The sequence below is a fragment of the Toxorhynchites rutilus genome, chromosome 3 (assembly GCF_029784135.1).
Source record: "Toxorhynchites rutilus septentrionalis strain SRP chromosome 3, ASM2978413v1, whole genome shotgun sequence".
NCBI classification, from domain to species: domain Eukaryota; kingdom Metazoa; phylum Arthropoda; class Insecta; order Diptera; family Culicidae; genus Toxorhynchites; species Toxorhynchites rutilus.
In genome coordinates this window covers 311,252,218-311,272,716 of record NC_073746.1, presented here as the reverse complement: position 1 = coordinate 311,272,716, position 20,499 = coordinate 311,252,218, and the positions used below count along the sequence as shown (strand labels likewise).

The following is a 20,499-nucleotide window of genomic DNA, read 5'->3' as shown; positions in this document are numbered from 1 at the left end:
TTGAAATGCCGTTTTCCCAAGGCTCCATGGTTTTGAAGGCTGTGTTAGGGAAATATCCATTCATTCCAGCGATCGTACCTCAATCGTTACGCAATCATAACTGATTAGTTTTCCAAGCGGCACTCGCTTATACACCGATTGGTGTGATTTCAATAGCCTGTTTTGGAAGCAATTCTAAGGCTATTGAAACAAGTTTTTGGATCAAAAAGTAACAAACATATAACGCATAGACATTTTATCTTTCGAATGAAGTGTTTGTCATACCATTTCGTTCAGTTGTTTTGGAGCTATTAACGCTCAAAATCTCGTTGCTCCGGCGTAACGCTTTCGTTTTCGAAACTTTGAACTTACACCCCAGTATAGAAATGAAAGACGTAGTCCTACGTCAAAAATTTGTTGTTCTATCTGTTTAACTTTTTAACTGTTTTTAACCCTCCTGTACTCGCGTGCAAAATCATAACACGTATACTTGCGGACGGTGTCACAGACCGAAAATTGAACTTCTCTGTAATGTTGCCATTGTGTATTTTTCAGGCTTTATTGGCAATTGTTTGAAGAGGAGGCTATAATTGAATGAAAAAACTCAAAAAAATATGTTTTCTTCATCTTTATTATGTTTTAATAGTCATCTAATTCAGATTCCTCAAAACAGAGTAATTTTTTATACTCCAACACAAATAACGAAATTCGAAATTTTTACTATTATTAATTAAAAGTAAGCAACTGAATATAATTCATGGAAGTATAAAGAGCTATAAAATAACATAAAAACGTAATAATCGATTGTGGTTTCATTGGAGTAAGAATCAGAACATAGCATAACTGCATGCTCGAAACAAACATATTTTTTACATTTTATACATTTGTTGCGTATTTTTCGAGTCTTTTATCGAAGAGAAGAATGTATAAGGACCTTCTAAATAATTACCAGATGATAAAGGTTCTGGAATATGAAGTTTGCATATTCTTTGTCACTGTATTCTTGGTAAACTAAGAATTAATGCCTTTTTTAGATGGGGCATCTGTAGCTGTTAAAAATTACCATGAGCCACCGATTAGTTTATAGTTTACTGTTTACAATTCTTCCACAAGTGAAATTGTTTCACAAGTGTGTATATGTATGATTATTATATTTATAACTATACGAAAGTCAAACATCTATATTTTGCTTTTGAACGTATGAATCTAACGACGAATAGTTAATATATAGATCCGTTCAATCCAGTTACAAAAGGGACTGAAATCAAATAAGAATAGTCCGGTAATGATCTTATGCATTATATTCTATAAATATTTCACGCCACTAACATTAATTTATATATTTCATTCAACAATATTCTAGAATATGAAAAAAGGCACTTGTCCAAAAAAGTTACTCCTATACTCGCGTCGGTGTGTCAGACCGAAAGTGTGAAAAAAGTGGCACCGTCCCCTTTGTACCAACACATGTGTAAGAAATCAAAAGAATTTGCCAATTGAATTTTAATATCGTAAACGATCGAAAGACAGACAGAAGCAAAATACTATACGATAGGAGCGAAACGTGTGAACGATCCTAAGCTAATAATCTCACCTATCGGAAGCGGGTGCAATAAAACCTGATGCAAGAAATAACGGAAAGGAAAGGGACCAAAAAGATCGTACACATTTCTTATCGCGCTAGGCTCCGTTGACCTTAGAATGCAGTTATGAGTCAAAGATAAGCTTTGGGCAGGAGTTGCATGTGGTGAAGCACAGATAAGCGATAGGTAAAGGAGTTATATGCAAAGGAGCAAGAACGTATTTAGTTTTCTCTTTCTTTCGCATGTTAGATTTGAATTTAGGATAGAATTAGGATAGAATGAAATTGTATATAAAACCCAAGGTTCTCTGAATAAAGTAAGTAGTCTTTGGAATTGTGTCGTGAAGAATACATCCGAAACACCTATTTTGACTGACGAGAGTTCTTCAGATTCAAGTCTTCCAACGTTCGCAGCAATAATTGTATAATTTGCGCTCGGAGTTCGTGAAGATCTTGTACTCGTTGATCCTCCCTCTTAGTTGATATTCGATAGATTGTCCAGCTCCCGTTCGTTACTCGTTCCGTACGGAATTAGTGCGAAGGCAGTCAGTTCAATTTATTGAAAGGAATAATTCTGGTTAGCTTCCGTTCGTGGCCGGTTCCGTAGGGAATTAGTGCGAAGGCGGTGAATTCAGTTTGTTCGAGGTTAGGCTGGTTCTTGCGACGCTTCTACTTCAAATCTGTAAAGTGCCAACCCAGAATCATTACGGTTGATTCCTTCGCTCAACCGAGTTAGCGTATTGGGCAACTTTTACATTTGGTGGCTCCAGAGAGGAGGAGCCTTACCTTCAATACGAACTCAATACGGTGTGCTCATCGCCAAAAGAGTGACCAAAGAAAAATAAAATTTATTTGAAAAACTTTATTAAGTGAGTGCTCATCGCCATAAGAGTGAGCAAAGTAAAAGAAAACTTAATTGAAAAGTTTAAATAAAGCGCGTGCTCAACGCCATAAGAGTGAGCAAAGAACCGTTGGAGAAAGGAATCCAACAGAATTACAAGCTTAAATAAGCGCGTGCTCAACGCCATAAGAGTGAGCAAAAACCCGTTGGATAAAGAAATCCCACAGGATAACGAGCTTAAAAAAAAGCTTGGTAAAGCGCGTGCTCAACGCCATAAGAGTGAGTTGGAAGTAAACCCCAACAAGACTAAAATCTTAATAGATTTGTGAAAGTGTCCTAATCAACACCAGAGTGAGCAAGCTGGATAAAAAATCCAACAGGACTATAAGAAATCCAAAGGACTAAAATCTTAAAAGCCTTGTGAAAGTGTGCTAATCACACCATCAGAGTGAGCAAGTGGTACAAAAATCCAACAGGACTATAAGTTTAAAGGCTTTGTGAAAGTGTGCTAACCACCATTGAGAGTGAGCAACGTGTGTTTGATAACAGTTCCAAATAACTGGAATCGGATCCTGAGGATTATAATATCATTTCAACGGCTGAGTATCTTGAACATAACACCATGATGCGTTTCGTAGATAACCAAAACGGTAATTGCCGTCTGTGCTCGGAACCAGACCATAAACAGGATATGGTCGAATGCGACGATTGCGACCGATGGTTTCACCTCGGTTGTGTGAACCTCACGGTCGCACCTACATCAGAAGAAAAATAGAGCTGTCCGAAATGTGTGCAGATCCAACAAAGATTCACATCACTGGAAATGTCTGCTCGGAAGAAAGATGAGCGGATAAAACATCAACTGGATACAATGAACAAGTTAATGTCGACCATGAAAGGCCAATGTTCAATGTCACCCACGGGTCAAACGATAAGTCAGCCCACGGTTCAAACAACAAGCCAACCAGCGAGTACGTCAAGCGACTGGACTATATATTTAAAAAGGCAATCGTTGACGAGCCTACCCAGATTTGCTGGCGCATCAAAGGAGTGGCCAAAATTCAAGAAAACGTTTTATGATACTACGACAGAGGGAGGTTTCTCAAATTTAGAGAACCTCAACCGCCTGGAACAAGTTCTGAAAGGGGACGCGTATAAAACCGTCCAACAGTTGATGATAAACTCAGATAATGTACAAAAAATCATCGACAAGCTGGAAGAATATTTTGGAAGGAAGGATCTTGTATATAAAGAACTTCTGAACGACCTGAGGCGGATTAAAAAAGATAGCAGAACCATAGTTCCTGATGTATCTGACGCACTGGATAATATGGTGGTGAATATGGAAGCACTAGGCCAAAAGGAATACCTACGTGATCACCGGCTAATAGAGTAAATTATAGAGAAGCTGCCATATACAATACAGGTGAAATGGGTTGAAGTGATTCAAAGCAACACTTCGATCACAACACTCAATGATTTAAATAAGTGGTTATTGCCACACGCGAGAATAGCCCGTATGATGCAAAACATCTAAGCTGATCTAGACTGGCAATATTAACAAAAAGGGCTTCTGTTGAGAAGAGCGCAAAACAGAGATAAGTGTGTGCATATTTAATTGCTTCAGGCCCTCGATATATGAATATTTTTGTGTGTGTACGTGCGTGCGTTTTAACATATTGCGCTGTTGCGGGTGAACATGTCGTTCCGAACGTGGCGACAAGGAGCGGAGATAGCAGGAAGGAAATATTTGCAAAACTTTCTCCACAAAGGATGACAACTGCGCTTATCTCGAGCATGTATTGTTCTGAGAGGACAAAAATGAATCATCAAACAATAATCGTCAAATGATTCTACAAGAAAAAAATATTTCAGGGCGACCGAACTGGTAGAATGGTTATTTCTGAAAATTCGTAGCATTATAATATAATATTCGCAGTTATAAACAAGCGGCTTGAATTAAACTACAGTGTAGTTCTACGTCAACAATGCGGTCGTGTCTTGGACACAACCTCCTATAATTTTTTTTTTTGCAAGGGTGATATTTTTTCAAAGAAGACTAGCTCATTGACTTTAATTGAAAGTCTCGATTATTTTAATCGGTTTAGCAGTTAAAAAGTTATGAAGTTTTGAATAGCGTCATTTTTGGGACAGGGGGAAAAATGATTTTTTAGATCATCGATTAACTTTGAAAAATCAAAATTCAAAAACGAAAAAGAACACATTTCTGATTTTTGGATGTGTTATGTGAAAAAATACTCAGCTTTCCCGAAAAAATATATAAAAAAAATGTAGCGCCCTTGGTCCCGAGACAATGAAAACTATTAAAAACAATCTCAAAAAATCTATAATTACGAAAACTAAATCCATTTTTCTGCAAATATGGATTTTTTTCAAAAAAAAGACAGGTTAACTGGCTTTCAGTAGTTCAAAAGATATGAATTTTTGAAAAAAGTCAGTTTTGAAAAAAGGGAAAAATTAGATTTTTCGGACCAAAATGGGTACCAAAATGAAAAAAAAAAGATGGGTCTAATATTGAGCGATAAGGAACAAAATTATCAATTTTTACAGAAATCTTAGAACTACTACATCTGTTACCACATCTACCACATGATCTAAAAAAATGGATTGAGCTATCACTTGTCCGTTCATTTTCTAGTATACCCCTCCCTTTTGAATCATACTTAGTCGCAAAAGACGAACAGTTCGTTAGAGGATCGAAAAATTGTCATGAATAAGGGGCAAAGTAGAGGAAAGTGGACAATCTATAAACTATCTGGGTGAAGTATTCATTTTCAATGAAATATGCTGGTTTTAATGTTATGCTATTAATGCTATTAACAATAGTAAACCAGCTTCGGAATAATGCCACTACAGTTGGTGGAAAATATATAGATGCATCGGTTTTTTAAACTCTTGATTAGATGATTCAATGTTTTCGAACTAAAACTGTTACTATCTGTCTGAGATAGCGAAAATAATCAACTACACTGCATTTTATTCATAAATCGATGATGGTTTTAGAATAACGAAATATAATGGGAAAACGTGATGGAAATGATTATAAAAGCACTTTTTGACGTAGGACTACGTCTTTCATTTCTATACCGGGGTGTAAAATCAAAGTTTCGAAAACGAAAGCGTTACGCCGGAGACCGAGATTGTGAGCGTTAATAACTCCTAAACAACTGAACGAAATGGTATGATAAACACTTCATTCGAAAGATAAAATGTCTACGCGTTCTATACTTGTTACTTTTTGATCCAAAAACTTGTTGCAATAGTCTTAAAATTTCTTTCAAAACAGGCTATTGAAATCACCAATCGGTATATAAGCGAGCGCCGCTCGGAAATCCACTCAGTTCTAATTGAACAGCGATTGGAGCATGTTGTCGCTGTTGTGGTGAAGCTCTTCGTTTATCATGAAAGCGCTGATGAACGGTGTCACCAAGAGCCTGTTTGTGCACCCTAGGCCAGAAGGGAATCCATCAGGAGGAGAGTGATGCCACAAACGGTTCCCCGGGAAAACATCGCTACATACACATACACGCGCAGAATTCTTTCCGTTTGGATGCCATTCAGCATTGAGAAAGTTACGGAAAGATCTATTCTTTTCTGGAAAATAATCTGCCAGTTCCTCTGGGAATTTAAAAATACTTTCATGTGAAAGAGTTTATTTTAATGTTTTCTATCCATGTAACACTGTGACCAAATACATTTGGTTTTGTGATTTTTCAATCAATCGCAATTAACAGGATAGCTTCAGAAGATTATTCTTCCCCATCAGTAGGATATTTCCGTATCCAATATTGTATGCGCCCGCAATCGATTATTGCTCAGTCGCCGAAAGTTCCGAGCTCAGAGAGTTCATTCCCTTCTAGTTTGCCTTCCAAATTGCCATCGTAAACCACACCTTCTCTCGATTCAATCACACACAAAAAGCATACTTAAGCGATATTCTGGTGGTGAGACACATTCATTTTTCGTGAGGACATCGACAAGACAACATCGTTGCCTAACGTGCTGGAGGAGGTGAACGGCGAAGGATCGACACATACACGCGCAGAATTCTTTCCGTTTGGATGCCATACAGCATCGAGAAAGTTCCGGAAAGATCTAATCATTGCTGGAAAATGATCTGCCAGTTCCTCTGGGAATTTAAAAATACATTCATGTGAAAGAGTTTATTTGAATGTTTTCTATCCGTGTAACACTGTGACCAAATATTTTTCAATCAAGTACTATGAACAGGTGGTTATCGAGTTAGTATTAACCACTGGTGGGCTTCCAGTATCGAGGAAAATGTGGAAATATCTAATCGTTACTGAAAATAATCTGCCAGTTCCTCTTGGAATTTAAAAATACATTCATGTGAAAAAGTTTATTTGAATGTTTTCTATCCGTGTAACACTGTGACCAAATATTTTTCAATCAAGTACTATTAACAGGTGGTTATCGAGTTAGTATTAACCACCGGTGGGCTTCCAGTATCGAGGAAAATGTAGAAATATCTAATCGTTACTGAAAATAATCTGCCAGTTCCTCTGGGAATTTAAAAATACATTCATGTGAAAGAGTTTATTTTGATGTTTTCTATCCATGTAACACTGTGATCAAATATTTCTCAATCAAGTACTATTAACAGGTGGTTATCGAGTTAGTATTAACCACTGGTGGGCTTCCAGTATCGAGGAAAATGTGGAAATATCTAATCGTTGCTGGAAAATAATCTGCCAGTTCCCCTTGGAATTGAAAAGTACATTCAAGCGAAAGAGTTTATTTTAATGTTTTCTATCCATAAAATATCCATATAATACATTTGGGTTTGTGATTTGTTAATCAAGTACAGTTAGCAGGTTAGCTTCTGAAGATTATTCTTCAGAACAAGGTTTTTCGTATCCTATATTGGATGCATAAAACCTTGTGCCTCCAACGTAACGCTCTCGTTTTCGAAGTCCCCCAAATATTCATTTATTCATTCATTCAGAATGGATTTAGATTCAACTTCGAACAAATGATTTCTAAATCAACGATAGTCCTACGTCACCCTTGCGGTTATACCATAGATATAACCCACTTCCTGTTTTTTGCGATAAATATATGCCTTATAGGGTTTTAATTGGAAGCATCAATATTTTGTTTGCCTCTACCTATTTTCAAAATTTCAATCAATCGATTTTGCATTGAATCAACAAGATTTCTTAAGCGGACCTTACACGGTCAATATGATTGTCAATATGATGACATTAGAGAGCATAATGACAGCTGAACACAGCCGACGACGCAGAAATCCGGATTTTCTGATTTTCGAGCATCAATATCGTGACATTTCATATAAATGAATGATGTTGACGTTTTATCTCTCGGACTTCCACACTGAGTTGCCAGATTTACCAGATTTGAAAGCGTACCTGTAAATTTGCAGACATTTCGTTTTTGTTAGTATTTGAATACAATTGCAATTGAAGTTTATAAACTTAAGAAACTCTAGGAATAATAGATGTTATTTTTAATAGCAAAATACGGTACTTTTCGCAATAGAAATCCTCATAACCTCAAAGTAAAATGACAATAGGTCGTATGAATAAAAAAAAAGTATTTACTTATTCTGCCCGTTTCCAAGTAAAGTAAACTTTCCTAGTATTTACTTGAGTCCGTATGAATAAAAGTTTACTTTACTAATTTGATTTTCGAATTCGAACATAGTTTTTACTTTGTCAAACATCTATCAACTGATTGTTTAGGTTTCGTTTCAAAACGTTTTTTTTGACAAAGCGTGAATTCGCGATGAAAAAGGAATAGTATCGACGTCTGGTGGCGACTTTCAATTAGGGACCATGTAAAAATTTGAATGAAAATGTTCACATCATGTTATTTAATCACTTAAAACACTTTTTTCCGACTTTTATTTAACCCTTTGTCTATACATTTCCAACATCATTACTGAAACTTTTCATTATAATATTAGGCTGTCAAAAAAGTCCTGCGGTATTTCCGCGAGGTGTCGTTGTAAGCGCGTAGTTCTAGTTGTATTCATTGTATCGAGTCATACTATAGCTTGTTGAAAAGGTATTTTTGCGCGCTATAATATAGTCCTTGACAGTGTTTTGTTTGGTTAAGTCGTTCGTGAGTTATAGTGTCGCAAATATGGAGCAAAATAAAGAGAAAATCCGACATATTTTACAGTACTACTATGACAAAGGCAAAAATGCATCTCAAGCTGCCAATAAAATTTGTGCAGTTTATGGACCCGATACAGTTTCCATTTCCACCGCACAACGATGGTTTCAACGTTTTAGTTCTGGTGTAGAGGTCGTCGAAGATGCGCCACGCTCCGGAAGGCCTGTCGTCGAAAATTGCGACAAAATCGCTGAATTAGCCGAGAAAGACCGGCATAGTAGCAGCCGTAGCATCGGCCAAGAGCTGGGGATAAGTCATCAAACCGTTATTAACCATTTGAAGAAGCTTGGATTCACAAAGAAGCTCGATGTATGGGTGCCACACACGTTGACGCAAAAAAAAACATCTTTGACCGTATCGACGCATGTGAATCGCTGCTGAATCGACCCGAAAATCGACCCGTTTCTGAAGCGGATGGTGACTGGCGATGAAAAGTGGGTCACTTACGACAACGTGAAGCGCAAACGGTCGTGGTCGAAGCCCGCTGAAGCGGCTCAGACGGTGGCCAAGCTCTCATTAACGGCCAGAAAGGTTCTGCTGTGTGTTTGGTGGGATTGTCAAGGAATAATCTATTATGAGCTGCTTCCCTATGGCCAAACGCTCAATTCGAACCTGTACTGCCAACAACTGGACCGCTTGAAGATAGCACTCATGAAGAAGAGGCCATCTTTGATAAACAGAGGCCGCATTGTCTTCCATCAGGACAACGCCAGGCCACACACTTCTTTGGTGACGCGCCAGAAGCTCCGGGAGCTCGGATGGGAGGTTCTTTTGCATCCGCCGTATAGTCCGGACCTTGCACCAAGTGACTACCACCTGTTTTTGTCCATGGCGAACGAGCTAGGTAGTCAGAAGTTAGCCACAAAAGAGGCCTGTGAAAATTGGCTATCCGAGTTTTTTGCCAATAAGGAAGCGAGCTTCTATAACAGGGTTATTATGAAGTTGGCATCTCGTTGGGAACAAGTCATCAAACAAAACGGCGCATATTTGACTTAAAACAGATGATTGTAACTAATTTTATGAACAAATGAAAATTCAAAAAAATTATACCGCAGGACTTTTTTGACAGCCTAACATAAAATTGTCTTCAAAAACAATATTCGTACAAGATTTTTTCACCACCTGCAAACAAAAGTGTTTTTCATTTAAACAGAATGCCAAATTGGTACGGAAAGGTTATTTTTCATTCATAATTTAAATTTTAAAAACGTGTTCATTCCGCCTGAAAATCAATCAATTTTTTTACGCTCCCCTAAACTAGTAAACGAAGCTCAATGCCATCAATGCGGATCGTTAACTTGTTTAACTTCAAGCGCAAGATAGCAGCATTAAACATAAATCGGATATGACATCAAAACGAATGATAGTGTTTTCAGATCCAAAGTATGCTCGTGAGCAAACTTGATAATAACGAAGTAAATACTTGATGAATGATGTTTTATTCATACGAAATCAGCTAAACATCCATTTTCGAAAAGTAAATACTTTGTTGTTTCTTTTATTCATACCAAACGTATTAAAAACTTAATCTCACTGCTCGACTGCTCGAATGAAGTAAAGTAAAGGTGAAATTTGTTTTTATTCATACGGCCTAATGTGATGTTAAGAGAGTGGATAAAACTTAACAGCGTTTTACGAGTTTTTTAATGTTCTGAAAGCGGTTATTTTTAGCGCTAGCAAGCGGGGCAACCATTTTAGTCTAAGTTGTGTGTTTCTTCACATTCCGTTATGAAATTTGGTGAATGGGAAGATGTAAGAAAATCACTAGCAGGAAAAAAGCTGGCGTTAATTTAAGGTATAGGGTGAATATGATCTGTAAATTATATAGGAGGGGCTCAAAAGGAAAGGGGTGTGAGTGACTTGATCGATTTTATTTTCATCAACTTTTTCTTTCGTGAATAACTCATCTGCTCGGAATGTGTTTGCAGTTAAGTTATAACCAAAGTGACCAGAGTCGATGAAGAGAAACTCGAACATGTCACTTACACCCCTTTCCTTCTGAGCCCCTCATATAATCTTATTTATAAAATAAAAACATTTCCTTGCAGACAATATTGCATATATTTTCGCAAACTAAAAAAACTGGCATCTCTGAAATTGAAAGGAACAGCCTGTATTTGTGAAGTGAGTATTATGATGTGTTTTTGAGTAGGAAAAATGAATTTTAAAGTGTAAATTATGAATTAAAATTACTTTTCAGAACCGAATGAGTATCCTATGCGAATGTAAATCACTTTTATTCTGCAAGTGGTGAGAAAATATTCTACGAAAATTGTGTCTGAAATTAATTTTATATTATAATAATAAGTTTTAGTAGGAATACCGATAAATTTAGAGGAAAGAAATTAAGTTTGGGTTATGACTACGTGCTTCAAGTAATTAAATAATGCCAAGTAGAAATTTTCATTCAAATTATACCAATTTAAAATTGCCTTTGAGCCTTCTAATCTGATGGATCCCAAACTCGAATATCGCCACTAGTCATCGCGGATATTTTCGTTGTCCGGGTTGATGGCGATATTGATCGTGTAAGGTGGCAACATATTGATTGAGGTTAGATCGAAACGAAAAGCCTGGCTGTCACGATTTTGAGGACTCATATTGTCAATAATTTTTATCGTGTAAGGTGCCCATTAGGATTCCTTCGTTGATTTTTGCCCATGCCTCCTTTATGACTTGTTCCAGTTGTGAAATATTCTGAAACTTATTCCTTTACGATGAACGTTTTGGTACAGATTTCCCCAGAGGTTCTCAATCGGATTGAGATCCGGTGAGATAGCAGAACAACCCAAATCAACGAAATTGTGATCGGATAACCATTGTTTACTATGTGGATTGAAGCATTGTCATGCTGGAGAATAAATTTCCAATACCCACTTTATCTTTCAGACGCTACCCAATCACATTAGCGTGGTTTAGATTAACTCAAATTAATGCGCGCCTTGATATGTCTATCGACAGGAAAGTTCTGTGCAAAGTTTCAGACAAATCGCGAAAGCCTCAAATCACGAGAATGAGCCATTTATTTGGAACCGATTGAATCTGACATTACAGTTCTCTTACCCTCCTCAACAACAGCTGGAGTCGACATAGTAAAAGTTAATAGCAACCATTTGCAAATAATTGGAATCCATTAGAACATCGCAACCTCACTCTCCTTCGCGCTCCACACAGCCACTTCCCTAACCGCTTCGAAAACATCTCATCGGCAGGCATTTTCCCACGAGCATAACAACACCCCAAACCTGCACTCCACACCCCAAAAGCGCTAACGCATTTTGCAGTCTGCAAACTTTTGCCTACCCTCAACAGCATCCCTCTTGGTGAGGTCGAAACTCGCATCTATTCTTCCCTCGCTCTGGATTCCCACCGCTTCTCATCGGTATTATGTGTATTCGAGCATAGAACACGTTGCATGCACACTGGCGGGGGTTGGAAGCGGTATGCCGGAGAGGTCAACCGAAAAGCAATAAAATATTTCCGCCATTTTTTGCTATTCGCACCGCTCCGCGTCAATCCGCTGGTGGTTTTGGTTCCGGGAATGGTTCCGAAATATCTGACATCCGCCCGAAATGTGACATCGCGCTGTGTTTATGCGTTGTTTTGTGTAGAAAAACAAAAACAAAAACAAGACGCAATCCAAAAAACTCCGTTTCAGAGCTTTCGCAGGAAGTGTGGAAGACGGTTCGCTGTGCGCATGTGCGCCATCACTCTGGCGAACAGGATGTGCGTTACGGAGCGTTACGCTGGCTGTTGGCCCGCTTCGGCAATTGCGGCCGAAGTTTGACGTTTAACGCTTTTCTCTATCTTTCGAATCCCTCCACGATGGTTCTCGGAGTTCCTCTCGCGCTCCGGTTCAGGGTGGTTTGGTAGCGTTACTGGCTGCCTACCAGTCTACTGGTCTGCCTGGATGCGGAGGGATTGTTGCTGCGAGCCGATGCTCCTTGGTTCAGTGTCGAGCCTCGCATGGCCCAGTCAAAGCCAGCTGTGTCGAACGGTGCGGGTGTGCGAAAAAAGCGTTCCGTAGGTCGTGTGCGTGTGCGGCTGTGTGTGCTTTCCCTTTTGCAGAGGAATGTCCCCCGAGAGGGCACAGGAAAAGCTGTTGTGTGTGGTTCGGGGGGAGTTCATCATCTCGGGGATGATTTCTTCGATGGCCATGGTACGGTTGCAGTAAGAAGGGTGGCATAGACGTATCTGGAGAACTGTGCAAGTTCCGCCGGTGCAGAAGTGACGAAGAGATTTACGCTTCCAAGCGCCATGTGACAGTGAAAAGATCAAAAACGGGTGTGAGCCGAAGCTATAACGTGCAAAAAAAGAGGGCAAAAGTGTTACGAAGCTAAAGGGTGTGCGTGTGGGTGGTGTTTTATTTTTTTTGTTAGGGAAGTTGAAATCGATACCTTCCAGGAAGGGTCCCGCTGCAGCGGAGAGGTGACAAATTTCTGGTGGAAGTGTTTCTGACAACAATGTTTTGCTTGTTCGGCATCGAAGGAACGCCGCACCGCAAAAGGAACGAGTAGTTGGAAAAGGATTTAATAGTCATTGGATGAACTTTACTGGGCGCAGCGGCGAAGAAGGAAATGATGAAGGTGAGTGGAGATGATGATAAAAATATTGTGATTAGTTGGTGGGTGTTATGACAGACGTTCACAAAAAAAGGGAAGATTGTTGCAATACGATACGGATCGATTCGGGGTTTTGTTGTGGCTGAATATTTAGCCCAAGGGACCGTTCTCTGTTTGTGGAAGCAAGACCTTCGTGGAAACCGTATGTGTTCCGGCTTTGGGTTTCATTTTTAGGAAACGTTTCATTGACATTTTGGGTACGCTATACTTCGAGTTCAAAATTCACCAGAACCGTTTATTTTAGAATTAAATGATTCGTTTAGAGATATAGATGACAATCGATTAAGTAGAATGCAATATCGATTTTCCAATATGCAATACCCAATTTCATTAGAAAAAACACGTCGTATGCTTACAGTGTTGAATATAAGTTGAATAACCAACTTGATGTTTGAGGCCGTTTTGTCGATCATTATTCTATCAACACGATGTACAGAAAAAACATCTTGTACAGAGAAGCATTCTCAAACAATGTAGCTTCTTGCACCATATTTAATGTCCTGCTGGTTTCATACCGTCGGAATTGGACAGATTACATTTGGCCCCTTTTCTAAACAACAGCGTATTCCAAATCAAAAAGATTGAAGCAAAGTGGAGTCTACAACTGAATAAGTTACGGTTCCACAATTATCGCTAAAACTTACTCCCAAGCAGGGTCCAACATTTTCGAAGACGAAACATGAAAATCGACTCTACTCTCAGTCGATACGCTTTGACTAGGACTACTTCGGCACTCGCCGTCGACATGACTTGAATTGACTAGAAATGAATTGACGAGCGTTAAAAGCGAGGATGACTGATGAACTGCTCTAGCAAATGGTTATTGTAATTGACGTGACGAATGAATACAAATCTGCATTTTTATTCAACCTGACTTCATCTCACCACTACTGCTCCATCATAACTCTCGTTACCCGCGTACACAATCTTATTTTAACGTCCATATAAAGTGAAACAAAAACTTGATTTCGTTTACCCCCCGTGAACTCAAACATCGATACATGCATAACATAAATAGAATACAGGTCGGACTCGATTATATACAGATATATACGATTATATGTGATTCGATTATATACAATTTTGGACTTAATTATATAAAAAAAATATTTTGACATAGGACTTTGGGCCTGATTCTCGAATACACTTCGAATACACTTCACGGTGGAAACGAAATGAAACGTATCCGCGATGACAACGGTACGGTGTCGACATCTGGATACGAGATTAGTTTCCCACTAAACTAATCATTATAATATTAGGCTGTCAAAAAAGACCTGCGGTATTTTTTTTGAATTTTCATTTGTTCATAAAATTAGTTACAATCATCTGTTTTAAGTCAAATATGCGCCGTTTTGTTCGATGACTTGTTCTCAACGAGATGCCAACTTCATAATACCCCTGTTATAGAAGCTCGCTTCCTTATTGGCAAAAAACTCGGATAGCCAATTTTCACAGGCCTCTTTTGTGGCTAACTTCTGACTACCTAGCTCGTTCGCCATGGACAAAAACAGGTGGTAGTCACTTGGTGCAAGGTCCGGACTATACGGCGGATGCAAAAAAACCTCCCATCCGAGCTCCCGGAGCTTCTGGCGCGTCACCAAAGAAGTGTGTGGCCTGGCGTTGTCCTGATGGAAGACAATGCGGCCTCTGTTTATCAAAGATGACCTCTTCTTCATGAGTGCTACCTTCAAGCGGTCCAGTTGTTGGCAGTACAGGTCCGAATTGAGCGTTTGGCCATAGGGAAGCAGCTCATAATAGATTTTTCCGTGACAATCCCACCAAACACACAGCAGAACCTTCCTGGCCGTCAATGAGGGCTTGGCCACCGTCTGAGCCGCTTCAGCGGGCTTCGACCACGACCGTTTGCGCTTCACGTTGTCGTAAGTGACCCACTTTTCATCGCCAGTCACCATCCGCTTCAGAAACGGGTCGATTTTGTTGCGATTCAGCAGCGATTCACATGCGTCGATACGGTCAAAGATGTTTTTTTGCGTCAACGTGTGTGGCACCCATACATCGAGCTTCTTTGTGAATCCAAGCTTCTTCAAATGGTTAATAACGGTTTTATGACTTATACCCAGCTCTTGGCCGATGCTACGGCTGCTACTATGCCGGACTTTCTCGGCTAATTCAGCGATTTTGTCGCAATTTTCGACGACAGGCCTTCCGGAGCGTGGCGCATCTTCGATGACCTCTACACCAGAACGAAAACGTTGAAACCATCGTTGTGCGGTGGAAATGGAAACTGTATCGGGTCCATAAACTGCACAAATTTTATTGGCAGCTTGAGATGCATTTTTGCCTTTTTTAAAGTAGTACTGTAAAATATGTCGGATTTTCTCTTTATTTTGCTCCATATTTGCGACACTATAACTCACGAACGACTTAATCAAACAAAACACTGTCAAGGACTATATTATAGCGCGCAAAAATACCTTTCCAACAAGCTATAGTATGACTCGATACAATGAATGCAACTAGAACTACGCGCTTACAACGACACCTCGCGGAATTACCGCAGGACTTTTTTGACAGCCTAATATCAAATTATCTTCAGATAAAATTTTTGTATGAAATTATTCTATCACATGAAGGAAACAAAGTTTTCCACTTACATTGAATACCAGTTTGATACGAAGAAGTTAATTTTCATTAATGATTTTTTATTTGAAAAGTTCTCATTCTGCCTGAAAACTCATTATTATCTTCGACACTTCGCTAACTCGTAAAACGTAGTTCAATGGCGTGCCGTTCATTTCGTTTCCAGCGTGAAGTGTATTCGAGAATCAGGCCCTATGTCTTTGATTGGCGAAAAATGTAACGATTTATTAAGAGTTTTCAAACGCATATTACTCAAAATGGTTATTGCGACATATGTTGTGTTATATATCATTATACAGGAAATTTATCCAGTATTTTTTGCTTAAAACATGAACAGTGAATATAGTCAAAAAACTTAACAATTTGACGATTTAAATGGATATGTTTTCTTTCGATTGCACTAACCACTTGCTTTCCTCCCCGACGCATAGAGCAATATGTTTGTCTAGATTCGGGCGTTAGCTCACAATGTGAGTTGATGCGTATAATGAGTTATTCTCCATTTACCGATAATAGGCATTTATCAGTTACTGTATGGTATGCCCAATCAATTCGTGGTCAATTCACATTCTTATCGTGTAGATCTTGCTACTAACAATTTATGTAATTGTGGTCCAGGATGTCATAATATCGAGTATGTTGTTTGGTTATGTAAAAAAGCAATAAGTGAATTCAAATGGCTGCTGATTTATAAGATCGAAAGGGTATACCCACGTAAATCAGATTATGATAGCTTGAGTAGTCGCGATCTTACCGGGCTATAAAGATATTACAGATAATGTTCCGGACAACGTGAAAGCGAAAGAGATAATGCTATTTTTATCTATAGTATATTTTTGTAGTCATAGATTGATTTGACTCAGGTTTATATATATGTAGGTCTTAACTATTTAGACTTGTGTTTAAAAATGGTACATGATGACCCTTTGTCTTCTTCTGCTTGATTGAATAAACAGAAGAAAAGGGTAGTAATGGCTTTAATGGTATATTTGTGTACATTTTTGAACAGAATGTGGTACCGGATTCTACCACGTTATGTCATCTAATCCGTTTAAAGGATACAAGTACATACAGGATGCGGTTTTTTCAGGGCACTCATTTGATGTATCAAAAGAGAACACATTACAGATTTTGAACAATAAAAACTCAATTTAAAGGCAATTACTACACACAGCCACAGTCCTGTGTCAAGATTCCGTCCGTGCCCCTAGGCTCAGACCCATCACCTTTTTTAATTTGGTATTCACACATATGCATACACATTCCCACATATGTTCAAAATGTGTGAATTTGTCGGTAAGTTTTGGAAAAAGTAATAGTAAAAGCTCAGTGGGGTCGAGTGAAGCTTTCGCACCCGGGGCGGAAGAGTCGATTTGCACACCCACACCTCGGTCAGAAAAGGAATCAATCGTATAAATTTATTTATTTACTAGCTGACCCGTCAAACTTTGTCCCGCCCAAAATGTATTTTTCGTTATCACATTCACGTTTTTTTACTAAGCGTTCGTTCGCAGAACTGTGCATTGATTGTTTTTCTAATCTACCCTCTAAAATTACCTTTTACTATAAAATTCGTAGTACTTCTACCAGAACTCGTCATTATAATATCAGATTATTTTCAGGCAAAATTCTCGTTCAAGATTTCTCTACCACTTGCAAGTAACATGTTTCTCCGTTACATAGAATAAGTGTTTAACACGTTCGACGCCCAACGCGACGTTTTTGAGGTTCTTGCAGGGCCCAACTTGCGAATAAATTATTAAATGAAGATCAAACTTAGTTTGTAGATAACTTCACATGATCTAGCAATGTTTGTTTTCAATTGAAGACGAATTGATAACAATAACATATGCCAAAGTCATATTATAGGGATTTTGCAAAAAAAAAACTGTAGTACAAACCATCCGTACTATAAATTAATAAAAAGTATAGTATGAACAGTATAATATTATGGTTATGATTTTATTATTTTTCTTTATATCCTATAGTTACATTTAGGTACCTATTCTATCAAATTCCTTCTGTTCAATTTGAACGAGGAAAGTGTCACCCATATCTGGGTGACGGGGCGACGAAAGGGTTAATAGAAAATATGATAGAATAAAGACAGCCCTAAATCGGACAAGGAAGGGGAGGGATCTCGAACTATCATAAGAATCTTCCCAAACCTCAAAAAACTACTACATACCAATTTTCATGTCGATCGGTTCAGTAGTTTCCGAGTCCATAAGAATCAGACAGACAGAAAGACAGAAAGACAGAAAGACAGAAAGACAGAAAGACAGAAAGACAGAAAGACAGAAAGACAGAAAGACAGAAAGACAGAAAGACAGAAAGACAGAAAGACAGAAAGACAGAAAGACAGAAAGACAGAAAGACAGAAAGACAGAAAGACAGAAAGACAGAAAGACAGAAAGACAGAAAGACAGAAAGACAGAAAGACAGAAAGACAGAAAGACAGAAAGACAGAAAGACAGAAAGACAGAAAGACAGAAAGACAGAAAGACAGAAAGACAGAAAGACAGAAAGACAGAAAGACAGAAAGACAGAAAGACAGAAAGACAGAAAGACAGAAAGACAGAAAGATAGAAAGACAGAAAGACAGAAAGACAGAAAGACAGAAAGACAGAAAGACAGAAAGACGGAAAGACAGACAGACATCTATCTCTCTATTGTATATATGTAGATTATGGTGCCAATGAATGTATGGGAAAAAATTCTACCCAAAAATTTAGAAGAGTTACCCCATATAAAATGTTCACAACCTCGAAAAAACACCCTATGCTGAATTTCAGTTCAATCGGACTTAAGGGAGAGCGGCGCAAAGCGGTCAAAGTTTGAGTTTTATGAAAATCGGAAAATCACCCAAGGGGGAGTAAAGGAAATCGGGGTTTTTGAAAAAAAAATTGTTGATGCCAAATGTCTTAAAATTCATTCGTCTTCGTGAAATCGAAGCCGCCGGGTGTATTTTTTCCCGTCTAGTGATACCGTTGTGATACCGTTACTTTCGTTGCTGGTGAAATAATTGTTTCACCATAACGGGAGTTTTGGACTGCAAGAGTGTGAAGCAAACAAAGCGGAAGGAAGAAGGCCTGCACCGCGGGCGCTGTGTGCTGGCGTGTTTATCGCCATATCATCGTCATCGAAATCATCATCGCACTGTGGAGCCATACACCGTTGCAGCTGTGCTGTACGATCGACACGCGGTTCGCTGGGAACCGTTCCAATTCAACCGCCAGGTGTGCGATATAAGTATATTTTTTATTAGATTAAGGTTATTAGTTTAAAAAATAATCAGAAAATAGATTGAAAAATCACTGAAAAATTGTACATCTGCCACTTTATATGGCAGAATGCGAAGAATCCATTGACATGGAGATTGAATCCACTGTCTGCCCCTCCACATCTACGGGAGGTGGGAAGTCGCTTAAATGCGTTCCCCCTTCAGAAGAAGTTTTTTCCTCTCACTCCCTCAATCTCCTGCTCCCGTTCCTCCTCTCGCTTCCGTTCTCGCTGCCCCTCCCGCTCCCGCTGAACTCCCGATCACGCCTCCCAACCCTGCTGTTTCAGTTCCCGCTTAACAATCAACCCCGCCTTCCTCTCCTGTTGTGTCTCCATCCCGTGTCAAGGTATATCCAGAAAATGCAACTGGAACTGGCCCATGGGTGGTTTTCTTCCGACCTAAACCTAAAGGAAAATCTCTGAATGTCATTCAGATCATGAAAGATCTGACAAAAACAATTGATGGGTTATACCTATGATATAACCGCAAGGTTGACGTAGGACTGCCGTTGGCTCAGTTTTTTCAATTAGCAATAATCGCACTTCGAATGCTCCTCATTGGGTACTAGTGAATGATTGAAAGAATTTACGAATTCAATTGCAAACAAATCCCAATTTAGGTCAATTCATGCATTATGGTAGTGGTTATTGCAGCAAATAGTGATCAACATTTTGCTTAATCTTCAAACGGTATGCGTAGAAATTCAGTGAGCTGGCGACATGAAGGGGCATGCAGTCTTGAATAACCGAGCCAAAGCGTTGCATTTGTACCCGCTTTTGTAGACCGTGTTAGCAAAACGCATTCCGGAGTGTAAAAGTGCATGAGGGTATAAAAAGTACTGCCGAGATCTGGAATGCCGATTTTCCCAATTGATTGGTTTCGGAATCTGTGTTAGGAAACACATTCCGGTTTGCAAAAACGCAAGCGAGTACAAAAGCACTCGCAGCTTTGCATCTCATTTGCAATGCCAATTTCACCCGGCTCCATGGTTTTGAAGTCTGTGTTAGGGAAACATTCCGATTTGCAAAAACGCAAACGAGTACTAAAGTACCCGCTGCTTGTATCTATTTTGAAATGCCGATTTCCCTTGGGTCTATGGTTTTGAAGTCTGTGTTAGAGAAACATCCATTCATTCCTGCGATGATACCTCAATCGCTGTTCAATTATAAATGAGTGGATTTCCGAGCGGCGCTCGCCTATATACCGATTGGTGATTTCAATAGCCTGTTTTGACGTAGGACTACGTCTTTCATTTCTATACCAGGGTGTAAAATCAAAGTTTCGAAAACGAAAGCGTTACGCCGGAGACCGAGATTTTGAGCGTTAATAGCTCCTAAACAACTGAACGAAATGGTATGATAAACACTTCTTTCGATAGATAAAATGTCTACGCGCTCAATACTTGTTA

General features: G+C 39.0%; 1 protein-coding gene across 1 annotated transcript in view; it reads left to right on the top strand.

Annotated features, from left to right (window-relative positions):
* The first annotated feature begins 12,447 nt into the window (after positions 1 to 12,447).
* The window catches only part of LOC129776282 (zwei Ig domain protein zig-8-like), a 78,950-nt gene continuing 70,898 nt past the window's right edge, over positions 12,448 to 20,499 (top strand). Inside the window, exon 1 of the mRNA XM_055781830.1 lies at positions 12,448 to 13,168. The gene's annotated coding sequence lies outside the window, so the exon portion shown is untranslated. The remainder of the gene's footprint in view (positions 13,169 to 20,499) is intronic.